Below are 7,520 nucleotides of genomic sequence, written 5' to 3' on the forward strand. Positions count from 1 at the left end.
TTGGATCCACCATTTTGAATTTGTGAATTTTTAAATTTTGGTATTAATATTGTAATCATAAACCAAAAACCCTCTCGTATACCAACTTTCAGGCAAATCAAATAACTTTTTTGCAAATAAGATGGCGATTTTGGATCCGCCATATTGAATTTTTGAATTTTAATATCAAATTCGCCATCAGTGAGCCTCAAGCTTCGTTGACGCCAGCATTTGTTCCCACAGTCCAGCCTTGAAAATTCATCGGTAGAAGCATCACCTACCACCTTCCCTGTTGGAATTAATTACACGTCATCGACGTTTCCAAGGTAGACCCTCGGCAATCCTCGTTACGAGCGTATAGAAAACGTTTCTTAATCGGCGTGTAAACGACCACGTCACACGGCTACGGGGCCCAAAGCAAAGATAACGGCCCCGTACCGCTGTAACAACGTTAAAAGGCTCGCTCTTCTCAACACCTCATCTCTCCTGGCAAGCGTTGATGATCTTCGAAACTGGTCGGTTCATTAGTATCTGAAGGCTGGGCGCCACCTACTGGGCGGAGCACCGGATCATTGAAACAATGGTGTTGTGACTAGACATCATCAAGCTCGTATCCGCGGTGGGTCACGCGGTGATGTCTGATTGATTCCTGCGATGATCGATCGATCGATCGATCGACCTTTCCCACCAGGTTTCTTCGTTTACGAAAAGAAAAACCGAGTATTTTGTCTGCTTTTATTTTCGAGCTTGTGTCGTCTTTAGTAACGTGTATAAGTCAAATAATCAGTGAATTATATATTAATAATACAACTGTATTATTAACAGTCATATACATGTATACATGTATCCCCCATTTTTTATTTTTGAATTCTGGTATACGTTTGTAATTGACCACCATGGGCACACTTGTATACCAACTTTCATGCAAATCGGATAAAATTTTGCAAACAAGACGGCCATTTTGGATTCGCCATTTTGAATTTTGATATTAAAATTGTAATCATAAACCATAAACACTCTTGTATACCAAATTTCATGCAAATCGGATAAAATTTTGCAACCAAGACGGCCATTTTGGATCCGCCATTTTGAATTTTGATATTAAAATTGTAATCATAAACCACAAACACTCTTGTATACCAAATTTCATGCAAATCGGATAAAATTTTGCAAACAAGACGGCCATTTTGGATCCGCCATTTTGAATTTTGATATTAAAATTGTAATCATAAACCATAAACCCTGTTGCATACCAACTTTCAGGCAAATCGAATACCTTTTTTGCAAACAACATGGCTACTTTGGATCCGCCATTTTGAATTTTGATATTAAAATTAGAAAAATAAACCATAAACCCTGTTGCATACCAACTTTCAGGCAAATCGAATAACTTTTTTGCAAGCAACATGGCCATTTTGGATCCGCCATATTGAATTTTTGAATGCTGACATGAAATTCGCCATCAGTGACCCACAAGCCACTCACATGCCACTCTCCACATAAATCTGAAAATTTCTTACAATTTCTTTTCATTATCCTGTTCCATGGGTACAACTGTTACAAACGACAAACACACTTCATTAAATTTCCACGTACTTAGTTGTTATTGCACCGATCTTCCTCAGATTTTATGATATTATTAACAATAGCGTGACTAAAGATGTCGTAAAGTTACATAATCGTAGCATCACCTCAACAACTAATAAAAATAAATGTACGAGTCTGCTGGAAGGCTTCGAGAACAGTCCAAGCTTAGGACCTTGACAAAACCAGGACAAAACCCATCGAAATGGAGTCTAACCTCGAAAAATGCCTAACATCAAATACAAACAATAGAGGATTCATAAAGGGAACATTAAAGTTCCACTATCAGCATTCCCAAGGACATCGCAGCTGCATTCTTCTACTTGGGACCTGAAGAACGCCGGAATTCAGCCTCTGTGAGCACACTCCCTGGCCCAGGGAAGATTGAGCCTGAATGAGGCGCTAACGACCAGTGATTACCTACCAGACAAGCCTGTGCACGTGAATCCATGAGGCTGGCTAGCGTAAAGGCGGTTAGGCCGGGGTACTCCGCGGTGTAACGTATCCGTGGCACCGAATAATCAGACGTGTAGGTGAGGATGTCCATCAATCCCGAGTGTGGGACCTCCCGCGACGTTTCTCATCTTCTCGCCGAGCGACGTCGACCGGCGGCATCCACTGGTGGACTTGCTGCTGGCCACGCTTCGGGCCGCACCAAGATTGATGCGCTGGCGTGACGGCGTTTTTCGACGATTTCATGCCACCTTCGGACTTCCCCCGTTGGCCCCTCTGGCTCCCTTGGCTGGGTGCAAACGATGCGCCATGATCGAGGCGTCATTGCCTCGATGCTGACGAACCGCTCTCTTCGTATGTTTAATCTGATAGATTCGCAGTTTAGGACACTAGGGGTTATTATATTTTGGAAATAGGATAAGTTAGGGTCCCTGGGATTATTATTTTCGATGTAATTGTAAGAAAAAGCCTAGAGCAAACGACTCTATAATGTGCAAGCTTAGACCATGGTGCTCTAAGCTATAGCAGGGTCAGAGTCATTGAAATCGGTGTTGAAAAATACTGGGAAATAGCGTTGCATGGATTTTTTCGTTAATCTCAGTCATCATCGCCCCTCTTTCCCCTCTGCGTCATGTGAAATGTGATTGAGATAGCCTAAGAAAATCGTTCAGTGGGTATGTAGACCATGCAGTCGATAAAACAGATTATGCAGATAGTAATACAAAACACACCGTGGATAAAGCAGATCGTGCAACCGGTAATATAGAGTACATGGTCGATACAGCAGATAGTGGTAATGCAGAACGCACAGTGGATAGAGCAGATCGTGCAACGGGTAATATAGAGTACATGGTCGATACAGCAGATAGTGGTAATGCAGAACGCACAGTGGATAAAGCAGATCGTGCAACTACTGCTAGGGTCTGCGTCTCTTTGAGAAGGAGCCATCGCGTCTCTTAGACAAGATTCCCCAAAAATCTAGGACCCACAACTGTTTGCGTTTCATTTTGACTTCCATAAATAAGAAACAAATAAACGTTGAAGCTCGAGTCGTCTGGTTCGTGTTTGTTCGGAATGGAGCGTTACTCGAGCACCTCGCTTCGGCAGGCGGGTCAGGTAGCTCGGTTCTGGTATCAGAAACACATCGTGTCCTACACGACTCGCCTCTGATAACACTATTACTCGAAACGATTCACACGGATCTCTTTTCCTTTCACGATTAGAGCTGCTTTACCGGCCAGCCCGTATCGGGGGGACTCTTCAGCTCGGCCTTGGGTAACGAGTCCTAGGATTTATCGGCTCGTTTTGCCGTTTCTTGCCCCGACCGGTGTACCTTAAAGCGGATGTAACACGGATTTCCTGTTTGTCGCTGCGATAAGAGTATTTTGGGAACGAATTATTACAGCAAATACAACATTTTTCTTCTGAATCCTTGATTTTGGTCGTGGAAACATTTGTAAGAAAATTTTGATGGTGGAGTAAATATTGTGTACAAATTGCTATATACTGCTATAAGGTCCTATATGTTGCTATATGTTGCTGTAAGTCACTATGTGTGCTATAAATTGCGTATAAATTGCTACATACTGCTGTACCTTGGTAGATATTGCTCTATATTGCTATATATTGCTATGGGATGCATATGGCGTTATATACTACATTGCTATATGTTGCTTTAAATTGCTATACACACCTATGCGTGGCCATACGTTACTATAGGCGCTACATATTGTTATAGAGTGCGTATAACTTCCTATACGGTCCAATATGTTGCTATATATTGCTACCCGATACATATGGTAGTCATATATATCGCAACATATATATTGCATTGCTCTATGTTGCTATAAATTGCTGTATACTTCTGTGTGTTGCTATACGTTACTACATGTGCTATAAATTGCTACTTAATGCTGTATCTTGTTAGATATTGCTCTATGTTGCTCTATATTACTATAGGATGCATGTACGGTTATATAGCACATTGCTACATGTTGCTATAAATTGCTATAAATTGCTATAAATGTCTATGAGTTGCTCTAGATTGCTCTAAATGGCTCTAAATTTCTGCCCGATGGCAGAAATCACCTTCCCAATTCTCCTTTTCCTATCGCTACCTCCAAAAATAACAATATACGCCTCCGTCGATTGATTTCCATTCTGGATTCCATAATTTCAGACGTCGTGCGTCACGGCGCGCGGCGCCGTTAATTCGAAGGCGCCACGACGGCTTGATTAGGCTGACAGCTGCCCAAAAGAAATACTGATCGATGTCAAGTGCGGGCCACGAGAATTCCACCCGTCGTTTCCTTATTTGTAATCGAACAACACCGCGACGTTACACGCGTTCCTGTATTATTTACAAACGTGACCGCCGGCTGGCCACGTTCTTCGCACCTACTAGCATGAATTCTAATGCGCGTTTAGGCGAACGCGCGCGACCCGTAGTAACGTCAACCCGATCGTAAGAGACGTTCGTACCACACACGTCGACAGAAACGGTGTTTAGGAAGCGTAAATCTCTGCCTTTCGAAATTGTCAGATTTCTGTAGGTTCGCGTCGGTTCTTAGACGACATACGACTGTCAGAGGTTACTGTTAATATAGTAGGAAAAGGCTTGTTTTATGTGCTGTGCTATTTAGGTAAGTATTACTCCATTATTGTTTTGGTTGATTTGTAGATGGATAATGATAAATTTATATATGTTGTTATAAGTAGATATATGTGACTATATGTTGCTATACATTGCTATACATTGCTCTAAATTGCTATATGGGCCTATATATTGCTGTAGGGTTCATGTGGTACCATATACTACATTGTTACATGTGTCCTTTGTTGCTTTGAAGTGCTATAAATTACAATATGTTGCTATATGTTGCTATAAATAGCTCTAAATTGCTATAAATTTCTATAAATGGCTACAAATTGCTATAAATCGCTATAAATTGCTACATGGACCTATATACGGCAATATATTACTATAGGATTCGTTTGGTGGTATGTGTTGTTTGATCATTGTCATGTGTTAGATGTTGCTATATGTTACTGTATGTTGCTGTACGTTGCTCTAAATTGCTATATGGGCCTACATATTGCTAAAGGGTTCACGTAGTACCATATACTACATTGTTACACGTGTCCTTTGTTGCTTTGAAGTGCCAAATTGCTATATGTTGCTATATATTGACATAAATAGCTGTAAATTGCTCTAAATTGCTATATGGACCTATGTACTGCAATATATTGCTATAGGATTCATGTGGTACAATATACTACATTGTTACACGTGTCCTTTGTTGCTTTGAAGTGCTGCAAATTGCTATATGTTGCTATAAATAGCTCTAAATTGCTATAAATTTCTATGAATTGCTATAAATCGCTATAAATTGCTATATGGACCTATATACTGCAACATAATACTATAGCATTCGTTTGGCGCTATGTGCTACATTGCTATACATTGATATATATGTTAGATGTTGCTATATATTGCTATATGTTGCTATACATTGCTCTAAATTGCTATATGGGTCTATATATTGCTATAGGGTTCATGTGGTACAATATACTACATTGTTACATGTGTCCTTTGTTGCTTTAAAGTGCTACAAATTGCTATATGTTGCTATATATCGACATAAATACCTGTAAATTGCTATAAATTTCTATAAATTGCTACAAATCGCTGTAACTTGATGCCAAATGCCGGCGAAAATACTTCCAAATGTCGCAAGCAGATAACTTTCTATTAAATCTAATTTCCTTCTGGATCCAGTCGCAGGGAAACTTGACCTCCACGCCTGAAATTATCGGGACGATCGCGAATCATCGTCAGGGGCAAAACTTTCGGTCCCGGTATTTTATTCGAAAAATTGTTTATCTCCGATCAGCGTGAAAGAGGAATTTCTGGGGATAGGAGTCCGGTCCGATGTCAATACGGACTCGTGAGAGAAACAAAGTGACCAAGAGCCCCGGCCGACTGGAGGGGTCAAGGGTAAGGCATTCCACGAGTTGACACTCGTAGCTGGCCCGAATGTTTCGGATGGTTTCTCTTTCCTCTTCGACCTTTTGTACCCTCGGTGCATCCTCCGTTCGGGTACGGGTTCCAGCTGGATCCAAACACAGCGTGTTATGGGGGGGACTGGAGGCGAACGGCAGACGAAGTGGACCGTGCTGTACTGCGGTTCGTGTTCTCGGTTCTCGGAATCGCTAATTAGTGTTCTCCTTGTTTTATTCTCATGCCCGCTCGTCCTCTCCCTGAAAATCGTTGTCCGTGCCGGTGACCACGATCCTCTAGGAGCATCGTGGGGCCCAATCCAGGATTGACACGGGGACTGATGATTTCATCTACGAGGTTGCAGTAAAATTGCGCAGGTGTTCGGGTGGCTTGTTGAGCCTTCGTTGATTCATTGGTTAATTATTGTAACTAACGTAGAGGTTTTCGAGAGGAACAAATTGGGGACAGGAATTAGAGATAAATGGTCCTGGAGCAAGAATGTGTTCAGTTATTACTATATAACTATAATCATTGTTAGATATTACAATTTGTAATGCAAAATTAAATTATATTGTCATATTGTTCTATAGAATGCGTGTGGTGCTGTGTATTTAATTGTTATACTTTGCCATAGGGTATATTAAATTGCTCTACTTTGCTATAGGATATATATAGTGTTACATGTTGGATTCATATTGTGACATATGCTACACTGATTTATATTGCTATAAATTGCTATAACTTGCTACGTGGACTTACATATTGCTATATGTTGCTATAGATTGGTACAAATTTCTATATGTTACTGTAACTTGCTCTAAATCGCTGTATGGATCTATACGCTGCTATATATTGCTATAGGATTCATGTGGTGCCATATATTGCACGGCTATATGTGTTATATGTTACTCTATGTTGCTATAAATTGCTATATGGACCTATATATTGCTATAGGATTCATGTGATGTTATGTACTACGTTGCTACATGTGTTATTGTATGTATATGGTGCGGCATGTTGCTCTAACTCGCTATAAATTGCTATATGGATCTATAAATTGCCATAAATTACTATAAAGATGCTAGGAATAGCTATAGAGTAATTTAAGTTGCTATAAAAGTACTCTAACTTGCTATAAATTGCTATAAATTACTATAAAGATGCTGGGAATAGCTATAAAGTGATTTAAGTTGCCATAAATTGCTATAAATTACTATAAATTCTTATAAATTGCTACATGGGCCTATAAATTGCTATAAATTACTATAAAGATGCTAGGAATAGCTATAGGGTAATTTAAGTTGCTATAAAAGTACTCTAACTTGCTATAAATTGCTATAAATTACTATAAAGATGCTGGGAATAGCTATAAAGTGATTTAAGTTGCTATAAAAGTGCTCTAACTTGCTATAAATTGCTATAAATTACTATAAATTCTTATAAATTGCTATATGGACCTATAAATTGCTATAAATTACTATAAAGATGCTAGGAATAGCTATAA

The sequence above is a fragment of the Hylaeus volcanicus genome, chromosome 9, assembly GCF_026283585.1.
Source record: "Hylaeus volcanicus isolate JK05 chromosome 9, UHH_iyHylVolc1.0_haploid, whole genome shotgun sequence".
In the NCBI taxonomy this organism is placed as follows: Eukaryota; Metazoa; Arthropoda; class Insecta; order Hymenoptera; family Colletidae; genus Hylaeus; species Hylaeus volcanicus.